Consider the following 11,346-nt stretch of genomic DNA (forward strand, 5'->3'; position numbering starts at 1 on the left):
CCTGGGGAAGAGTGCTTCAGGACACGATTCCCACGTTTTTCAGCCATGACCAAAATGCCAGGAAAGCGTTCCCGGAGGAGGGGAAAGCTATGGAGACCACACCCTGCCCGAAGGGTGGTAACGTGTGGAAGACACATATAGACTGACCGCGGGTCAGTAACACATATGGAAGATCTCTGACGTAGGTCCTACCTTCCGGGAGGAACTCTAGCGCTCAGAGACAGGGCAGAGCAGAGCCACCCAGGGAAAGACACGGGTTTACCATCAGGGAAACCGTACCATGGACAGACACATATGGGATTACCCGAGGGGAATCACATCATATGGGCATCTAGCCCAGTACAAGGGCTGACTGATCGGGCATGCACATGAGTACTGGACCTGATGCCAGATGCCTCCGCCCCGTCTGGCTGCCACAGGATGCAGGAGGAACTCCACAGGGTTCACCATGTGGAGAACTGCACTGAGGAGCGGGAAAAGTGCTTGCATTCCCTCATCCGAGGAAAATGGCACCAGCAAGCGAACACCCATGGCTACCTACTTGTAGACAGCACACGGGTGGACACCAGGTCCACTCGGAGATTATAATATCTCACAAATGTGTTCTGTGTCGCCCAGCCTGCAGCTCTGCAGATGTCTGCTACAGAAGCGCTGTGCGCCAACGCCCAGGAGGAGGCAATACCCCGAGTGGAGTGAGCTTGCAACCCGAGGGGACACGGCTCGACTTGGGACTGGTACGCCAAGGCGATGGCATCCACTATCCAGTGGGCCAACCTCTGTTTGGAGACAGCCTTTACCTTCTGCTGACCTTCAAAGCAAACAAAGAGCTGCTCAGAGCTTCTGAAGCTCTGTGTGCGGTCCACGTAAACGCGCAGAGCACGAACGGCACACAGCAACGCTAGGACTGGGTCTGCCTCCTCCGGGGGCAGTGCTTGCAAGTTCACCACCTGGTCCCGGAAGGGAGTGGTGGGAACTTTGGGCTCATATCCAAGCCAGGGTCTCAGGATAACGTGAGAGTAGGCCGGCCCGAATTCCAGGCACGATTTGCTGACCGAAAATGCTTGCAGGTCCCCAACCCTCTCAAAGGAGGTGAGCGCGGTCAGGAGCACTGTCTTCAAAGACAGATGTTTCAGCTCGACTGACTCAAGGGGCTCGAAGGGAGCTCTCTGTAGGCCCATCAGAGCGACAGAGAGGTCCCAATAGGGAACCTTCCGCGTCCCGTCCAGAGACCACACGTGGAGGTTCCAGAAGTCGGGACGTGAGTGCCATATGGTGCCCTGCCCCTGAGAAAGGAGGTCCTTCCTCAGGGGGATGCGCCAGGGATGGGCTGTCGCAAGGAGCATGAGTTCTGGGAACCAGGTCCGGTTGTGCCAGTACGGCGCAAATAACAAGATCTGCTCCTCGTCCTCCTTGACCTTGCACAGTGTCTGTGCGAGAAGGCTCACTGGGGGAAACGCATACTTGCGCAGGCCCCGGGGCCAGCTGTGTGCCAGTGCATCCGTGCCGAGGATCCCCTCGGTCAGGGAGTAAAACAACTGGCAGTGAGCGGATTCCTGGGAGGCAAACAGGTCTACCTGTGCTTCCCTGAATCGGCTCCAGATCAGCTGGACCCACTGGGGGTGGAGTCTCCATTCTCCCGGGAGCGGGAGCTGTTGTGAGAGCGCATTGGCTGCACGATGGAGCTTGCCCAGGATAGCGCACAGCAACCTGAGTCGATGCTGACTCCAAAGGAGGAGATGGCGGGTGAGTTGCGATATGCGACGGGAGCGTAGACCACCCTGGTGATTGATGTACGCTACGGTTGTTGTGTTGTCCGTCTGGACCAGTACATGCTTGTCATGCAGCAATGATCAAAACCGGCGCAGGGCAAGGAGTACTGCTAGCAACTTGAGGCAGTTGATGTGCCAGTGGCGTTGGGGTCCTGTCCAGGAGCCCGACACCGCCTGCCACTGCATATGGCACCCCAGTCGGTGGTGGAAGCATCTGTTGTGACAACAACATGCCTGGACACTTGTACTAGGGGCACTCCGGCCAGTAGAAAAGCAAGGTCCAACTCGGTGTGATGACCACACGGAGTAAGCCATGGTGCCATGCCCACCTCGGGACTCAGCTGTGAAGCCAGTGCTGAAGCAGTCTCATATGAAGCAATCCGAGTGGTGTGACCGCGGATGCCATATGCCCCAGGAGCCTCTGAAATTGTTTCAGTGGAACCATTGTTTTCTGCGAGAATTAGTTCAGCACTGACTGTGCACGCTTGTTGGTGAGATGTGCTGTCATGTTGACCGAGTCCAGCTCCACACTGAGAAAAGAGATGCTCTGCACAGGGGGGGAGCTTGCTCTTTTCCCAGTTGACCAGAAGCCCCAACTGGCTGAGGTAACTGAGCACCAAGTCCCTGTGTTTCCACAACTGCTCTCCTGACTATGCCAGAATGAGCCAGTCGTCGAGGTAGTTGAGTATGCGAACACCCACTTCCCTGAGTGAGGCAAGGGCCCCCTCTGCGACTTTGGTAAAGACGCGAGGTGACAGGGACAGCCCGAAGGGTAGGACCTTGTACTGATATGCTCAACGCTCAAACTCAAAGCGTAGAAACGGTCTGTGTTGAGGGAGGATCGAGACATGAAAGTCCTTCAGGTTGATCGCTGCGAACCAATCCTGGGCGCGAACGCACGTGAGGATGCGTTTCAGCGTGAGCATCTTGAACGGGAGCTTGTGAAGTGCCCAATTCAAGACACGCAAATCCAAGATTTGCCTAACCCCCCACCTTGTCTACTATGAAGTACGGGCTGTAAAACCCTGACTTCATCTCAGCTGGAGGGACAGGCTCTATTGCGTCCTTCACCAAAAGGAGCACAATCTCTGCCCAGAGGACAGGGGCGTTTGGACCTGTCACCGAGGTGAACAGGACGCCGCTGAACCTGGGAGGCCTGGCGAACTGAATCACGTAGCCGAGTCTGACTGTCCGAATGAGCCAACGGGACGGGTTGGGAAGGCGTAGCCACGCCCCCAAGCACAGTACGAGTGGAACCATCCGGACAGCAGAAGTACCTACGGGGGGGTGGGGGGGGGGCAGTGTGGAGCGCTGTGGCCCAACTCGGGAGGCAGTGCGTCCCGAAGTAGAGGCTGTGAGTGGGGTGCACTCACGTGGCTCTGACTGTCCCATGAGGGACCGAGCAGGGTGGCGTGGGGAGGCTGTGTATCCCCGGGGCACCAAAGCCCTGCCCGTGGAGAAAGAGGGTGTGGTTGAGAGTGAGGAAGCAATGCGTCGCCCACTGTCAGCACAGACCCTGTATGGCCCAGAGATTTTGGAAACTGCTCTTTTATTGAAAAAGTGGGTACCGCTGGCCCCAGGAACAGAAATAAAAGGAAACACAGGATTTTCCACCCAGCCCTCTCCCGGGGGAAGGAGCGGTGCCTTCACCATCTCCTGGGACAGAGCAGTCCCCTCCGTCTCTGGGCCATCCGTCTCAGGCCCACTACTTGGGCTTCTTCTTCTTAGAGGGCTTAGCGGCCTGGGTGGGTAGCTTCACCATCCTGCGGGTGGCTGGGGGGGGAGGGAAGAATCTGATCTCCCGGCAGCCTGAGCAGCCACAGGGGGACACCCTCAGCATGGAGCAGACTGGGGGCCAGCCTACGGCGGATTGGTGGCAACATCACGCCGGGGCAAGATGTGTTTGATGGCGTCCGTCTGCTTTTGCACTGCCAAGACCTGCTGTGCGAAGTCATCGACAGTGTCGCCGAAGAGGCCGGCCCGGGAGGGCGTCGAGAAAGTGGACTTTGTCTGCGTCCTTCATTTCGGCCAGGTCCAACCAAAGATGTCGTTCCTGGACCAGCAGGGTGGACATCGTCTGACCCAGGGCCTGCACCGTGACTTTCGTCAGTCGCCATGCACAGAGCTTTCGCCCGATGGACCTGCAAGATGGCCATGGGCAGAGTAAGCCTTAGCAGCCAGAGCTGCTGTTGTCTTACTCGCCTTGGACGGGAGGCGCGGATGATTCCTCCAGGTGGCCGCAGACTGCGGGCACAAGTGCACCGCAAATGCACGTTCCACCTGTGGAATGTTCACGTAACCCTTGGCGGCCCTACCATCGAGGGTAGTGAGAGTGGAGTAAAAGGTGCCATCCACGTCTTCTGAACCTCCTTGTGCATCTCCAGGAAGAAAGGCACTGGTACCCAGAAACCAATCATCCAACCCCGAGCGCTCAGGACACGGTGGAGGGTTCCAATCGAGCCCGATGCTCGCGGCAGCCCGAGCAAGAATGGCCGTTAACTCTGAGTCTGACTCCGCCTGAGCAACCACACCGGAGGGCGGAAGCTCAGCGTCCTCATCCTCAGACTCCAAAAGCCCACTCCCCGATGCAGCGATCGGCATCTGATCCTCCTCGGGAGTGCCGAAAGTGACGCGGGGAACCTCTGTAGAGGGTCCCGCGGCAGCAGCCGACAACTCGACGGCACATGGCGTTGCAGAGGAGTGGGAGGTTCGTGGGGGCGGGCCCGACAAAGAAGCTCCCACTGTAACCCTCAGATCTCCCAGACTGCTAACCAGACCGGCAGCCTTTACAGCCACGGGTGACAGGGTAGCAGCAGAGGGGACTCGTGCCTCCGTGTTAAAGAAGGAGAGTCGCGATCTCAACGCCAACATGGACATGCCCTCGTAGTGAGGACATGTGCCATCCACGAGCACTGACTCAGCATGCTGTTTACCCAGACAAGTGAGACAGCGATCGTGGCTGTCAGATGAGGTCAGGAAACGACCACAACCAGAAACACACGGACGAAAAGATATCTTGAAAAAGACGCTGATCGCCCGTGCTCGCTCTTTTAGAATAACCACCAGCTGAAGCACACAGGGATGAGTGCTGCACTGTCCTGTGCCAGCGCGCTGTCACACCCACCGCTGAACGTGCCTTCCCACCAGCTAGCGAGATCCGAGCTGCCACCGGAACAAAAACAATAACAGCAATAAAAATTGCTGTTTTTGGAGATGACTCCAAGCAATTAAAATTGCTGCTTTTGCTCAGTTCGAGAAAATTCACTCTGTAGAGGTGAGAGAACAATATACAACCGATCGGCTCCGAAGCAAAAGTATGAATGAAAGTGAGTATGCCGGTCATATTTATACCCGGATGCCGGGGGTGTGGCCCGGCATGTATATCTCACTGGCCAATTCCCATTGGCTTGTTTTGTACCCTTTGGAGGTGATTGGGCTCCCAAGCGAAACCCCATTACGTCAGTATCGACATAACGTCGAACGTGACTGACTGAATGGGAACTGGGGTGCCATGTGCATTCTGTTAAGTGTAGCCCTTCTCTCATGCTGGGCCTCACGACAGTGCTATCGCTTAGGTCGCTAGAAGACAGTCATTGTGGCGCTTTGGAAGGGACCCTATTCGTCAGTACTGTTCTGACATAACGAATGTAACCCTCATTCCCTGAAGGAGGGAACGGAGACGTTACATCCCTTTGCCACCCCGTTCATCAATACTGTTCTAACGTAACGTCTCCGTTCCCTCCTTCAGGGAACGAGGGTCACATACATAACCTAGATGTTCTGTTTGATCATGCCAGAGATTGTTTTATTATTGGGGAGATGAGAAGGTCTGTATCTCTTACCATTGGAGAAAGCGTAACGGCTAACTTGGATCATGTAAGGCACTTCAGCCTATCGTATAATGGCAGTGACATCAGTCAGTTACAGTTTACGTTAATCTGTTTCTTGTGTTCTCTAGTGTGTTGGTCTTGTGAATAAATGTTCTATATTGCTTGTAAACGTACAGTAGGACTGCATGGTTTGTGGAATGAGCTTTACTGCAGTAAAAAAAAAAGAGCATGAATATCTCTATTAGCTGCAAATTAGTCACTACAGGGTCAATAAAATGATTTAAGATTATGCCAAAACTTAATTGTAATTTAATACATATTTAATTCATTAAAAATATATGTATTTATTTACCATCATTCACTAAAAAGTGTTATATCATCATTATTAGGCACACAGCAGTCATAAATCATTACAATACAAGTCTAACCTGGTAGCAATAGAAAGAACACTTTTTTTTCATTAAAAAACATACAATGTAACACAATATTTATAATTAAATTATTAATTTTCTCTTTATTCATTATTCATAATATCATGCATATCACTCATTACAATAGTCACTACAAATAAACTCTTATCATAACTGGTAAAACTTGAAAGCCAAAGAAAGAAAACATTGGTATTTTTTACTTTCTTTAAACAATATACAATATCACTCACTATTACTATTAAATACTATGGTAATGCCGTAAATTTTCAACGGCTCTGGCTGTGCTCAGGCGCTGTCATTCTCAGCGCCACCCGTCAAAATAAAAGTCTTCATCTAACACATTGGCCAATCAGAAAAACTTAGCGGGCGATTCAGATATTTTAAAAATGACAAATATAGGCCGACCACTAGTTATTGTTCCCTTAAACCTCTTCTATGTTGTTTTTCTTGCTCCATTCCTTAATCATCTTAAATTATTCTAAAGATAGTATTATAAATGATCTTGAATTACTCTCTGTATTTCTATACTAGAATTAATCCATAAAAATATGGGTAAAACTTTATTTGCGTTACATGTGGTTGCAGTAGAGAAAGCTCAGAGTCAGACTTCTACAACATAGATGTTTAATGACAAAGAAACAGAACAACCATACATGTAGCAAACATAAGAACAGACAAGGGGTGTGTCTCAATCAGTGCCATAGCTCCCGAGCTCGTGAATCAGTATATCGTGTACACGAATTCGGGCACTGGTAAGGACAGTAAAAGATGCTGGTTCACTACACATTGGGACTTATGACTCTATTTCCGGCGACGTGACAACGTCCTCATTTTACAACATCACTACTGGTATTTATGAACAATAACAGAGCTGATATTTTCTGACATTACTTGTAATGTTATTTAAACTACATTATGATTAATTATTTGCTTGTTACTTATACGTGCAACATTTCAGCCATGAATAAATTATAAGTGTTAGCTAGACTATGTTCATTACCTGTCTAGCGATGTATGTTTATGCTGAAATATAATAAAATAACGGTTTGTATTTTTAAAAACATCTATCGCGTATCGTTATGTGTAGTAAGTTGGCTCACGTGATTCAAGTTTCGCGCTCCAGAACTTCCGTTAAGGGAGCATAGTGAGCATCGATGCTATGTTTCAGTGCCCTGGAAGGATTCTGCGAATGAGACAGCCCTTAAAATGGCCGACTCCCTGGTCAGTGCCCTGACTACTGAACTAGGGAGCTGATTGAGACACAGGGAAGGAGTGCAAGGAGTGAGTCCATTATAAAGGGAGTGCAGATGATGAAGTCCAGGTGCAGGTGATTCGTGACGATGGGGAGTTGACGAGGAAGTGAGTGCAGGTGTAAAAACAAGGAGGATCATGGGATATGGAGTCTGGGACAGAAGGGAACTGTGACAATTTGACAGTCCTTGTTCCACATGTTAGTTACTATAACAATAACAACTATAAATGATGCATAGCTACATGCAACTAACTTTTAACTAACTTTAACAACTAACTTTTAACTAACATCTAACTTTTATCATCTAACTTTTATCTAGATTTATTCATCATTTTCTTTAACATTGCTTTTTCCACTGTAGCTGTGAATTCATCTCTGCCACATCCCTCAATTTGATCTCATCAGCATAGAAACACAAAAACTCTGAATTCTCACATGAATATGACTAATTTTGACTAATTTCATAGACTGAAGTAATTGCAATTGACAAAATGCAGTCACACATTTCATGCATTTCATATGCAAAAGACAATGGTCACATTTTGTTAACAGAAATATTAAGTCAGCGCTTCATGAATGACATATCTATAGATTATTTTATCATTATTATTTTTTAATCTGTACTGTAAGTGTAACATTTACTGATCCATATTTTCATCAGAATGTCTTAAAAGTCTGTTTTCTTCATATGACAATTAGGCGATGAGTCCAGTTCTGAAACTCTACAGGAAGTGAAGGTAAATGTGGTGGGGAATAAGGAGTGTGACTGCAGGTTTCTAGACGTCCCATTTTTGGACATACCAATTACTCCGACAATAATCTGTGCTGGAGGAGAGACAGGCACAGGAACATGTTTTGTAAGTTACAACAGTTCCCACAACAATGTTGAATTCTTGATTGTGATTGATTGTGACACTTTCAAAGGGGGTTTTCTTTAACATGCACTCTATCAACCGGTCTTTTATCCCATTTCCATCGTATCAGTGCTGGTTCTTTTGCCTGAGATGGACTTGCACCCTGTGGGTGAACTTCTAACTTCAGACCGCCGTCCTGCATTTCACTCGTAGCCGAAAGATGCCGAGATGTGACTGACTCCATAACCTGCCGATAAACAAACAGTGCAAACTTACGAGAACATTTTATCAACCAAATTAATTATATTCATTATCTTTAGGAATAAAGTCACATGTTTTATGCAAGGAATTAGTCATTTCAAACAGGCAAAAAGACAGACGCGACACTCATTTAGGTGTCTGAGATTGCTTCCCTGTATGTCGTTTTGCATTAAATAAAATGATTTAAAGCACAGTTATGGTTTTATAGATAAAATAAAACATACACAAACCTGAATTTCTCAGAGGAAATGCACCAATTCTGCAATGCTGAGAAGAGGGAACTACCATGGAGCCTGAATGAGAGAATTCAAACAGCCCGCGCTCACTCAGCCACTGAGTTCCCTTTCAGTCGATCACTCTCGAAGTCTCGTCGGAGAAGACTGTCAAATTGAAATCTCGCTTAGAGGGACCAATCTACTTCGAGTGTAAACTAAACGAGCCAGTGCACATTATTGCACAATTATTGCATTCAGCTGCTCTGCCTCGCAGTGCGGGTATAAATGAGCAGCAGGTGCAAGCGCATATCAGTTTTTCGCTTCGGAACCGAGCTGTTCGTTTTTCTGAATGCTCTACAATCTACGGATTTGTGTTTTCTTCTAGCCTGCTCTTCAGGAAGAAAACATTTTCTATGTGTTGGCAAGACAGCATTTCAATGGTGTCCACATTCTCCAGCTGACTTCAAACAAACAGCTGCTTTCACAGCTAAAGAGAGTGAGTGCCTTTAAAGGGATAGTTCTTCAAAATTTAATGTTTATCTGCTTACGCCCAGCGCATACAAGATGTGGATTACGTTTATTCTTCAGTAGAACACAAATGATGATTTTTAACTCCAACCATTGCCGTCTGTCAGCCGAATAATGGGAGTGAATGGGAACTTGGATCAATAAGAGTTGAAAAACCTTGCATAGACAAATCCAAATTAAACCCTGCGGCTCGTGACGACACGCTGATGTCCTAAGACACGAAACGACCGAACAGTATTTATATCATTTTTTACCTCTAAAACACCACTATGTCCAACTGCTTTCAGCACTCGCGTAGTGAGGTCTGATCGCGCTCTGACAACGACAGTGATGTCTCGCGCTTATACTTCAATGAGAGCGAGACATCACTGCTGTTAGGTGTGATCGCTTCGTGTCTTAAGACATCAATGTGTCGTCACGAGCCGCAGGGTTTAATTTGGATTTGTCTATGCAAGGTTTTTCGACTCTTATTGATCCAAGTTTCCATTCACTCCCATTATTTGACTGACAGACGGCAGCAGTTGGAGTTAAAAATCATCATTTGTGTTCTACTGAAGAAACAAAGTCACCTACATCTTGGATGCGCTGGGGGTAAGCAGATAAACATCAAATTTTCATTTTTGGGTGAACTATCCCTTTAATGAGCTGCTAATTATTCAGCTGTGAATGAGCACACTGATCAGGCTGCACTCTTTCCCTGTCAGTGTCGCGTTGACCGGTTCCCCTGTGTGTTTCAGCACAAAAAAGAGAGCATTTTCCCAAAAAGAGCTAACACGGGTGTGAGTCTGAGTCTTTTTAAAGATGACATTCCACCTGTGTGTTCTGAATGTGGTTAGGGTCGTTACCTGTTGCAGATGGATGGTCATGATCACTGTCTCACGTGTCTGGGCTCTCGTGGATGAGTCATGTTCCCACTGCAGGTACATGGCCATCTCAGAGTTGCGTTCACGTCTCCAATACCTCAAGAGAGGTGGGGATCCTGTGCCTGTGCCTCTGCCTTGATCTAGTTCTCATCTTGGTGGACACCAGGTGAGGGCTACTTCAGGCAGTCGCATGGATGATCTGAGGATTATGGTGAGGAACCATCCAACGGTTCCTCCCCCCTCTTATGCTCCGCAGCCAGTGGAGCTGCCAGTGGAACGTGGTGGACCATCTTCACGATGTGTATCAGCAATATCCTTCGGCGCTCCCCTCAATGACTGGATGTCGATCGCTGCATTGGAAGGTGAGCCAGATCTCTCAGGGTATGACTTTTCGGCTGTGTTGCCTTTGTCAGGAAGCGAAGAAGGTCACGGCGCTGTCTCTGGGACATGCAGTGTCCACTTTTGTGGTCCAGGAGCACCATCTCTGGCTGTGTCTGGACGACATGAGGGATGCCGACAAAACACGGTTCCGTGTCCCAGACCGGCCTCTTTGGCAACGAGGTTGAGAGCTTGTCCACCAGTTCTCAGCTATACAGAAGCAGACTGAGGCCATCGTCTCGCCAGCAGACAATCGTCCCGGCAGCCAGCTGCTGCAGTGGGTTATGGGCGATCTTGGATTTACGAGTTTTGAACCAAGCCTTACACAAGGTACCGCTGTCCTTAAGATTGGTTTGAATCGACCTGAAGGATGCATATTTTCATGTCTTGATCCTCCCTCGACACAGGCCATTCCTGCGCTTTACGTTTAAGGGTCGAGCTTAACAGTACAAAGTCCTACTCTTCGAGCTGGCCCTGTCACCCCGCGTCTTCACAAAAGTCGTGGAGATGATCCTTGTTCCTATAAGAGAACTTGGCATTCACATAGTGATCAGTTATGCAAGCACTGGATTGCTCCACCACCTCAGCCAGCTGGGTCTTCGGGTCAACTGGAAAAAGAGCAAACTCTTGCCTGTGCAGAGGATCTCTTTTCCCGAGATGGAGCTGGACACAGTCCAACAAACAGCACGCCTCACAGAAGACTGTGTTCAGTCAGAGCTGAACTGCTTGAATACATTCAAAGACAGGACAGCAGTCCAACTGAAAATTTTTCAGAGACTCCTGGCGCATATGCCAGCTGCAGCAGCAGTAACACTGCTCGGTTTGCTTCATATGAGACTGCTTCAGCACTGGCTTCATGGCCGAGTCCTGAGTTGGGCGTGGCAACACGGCACTCACCGGGTGAAAATCACACCAGCCTGTCGTCAACCCGTCAGCCCTTGGTCAGACCCTTCATTTCTTCGGGC

This window comes from Chanodichthys erythropterus, chromosome 19 (genome assembly GCF_024489055.1).
Source record: "Chanodichthys erythropterus isolate Z2021 chromosome 19, ASM2448905v1, whole genome shotgun sequence".
In the NCBI taxonomy this organism is placed as follows: domain Eukaryota; kingdom Metazoa; phylum Chordata; class Actinopteri; order Cypriniformes; family Xenocyprididae; genus Chanodichthys; species Chanodichthys erythropterus.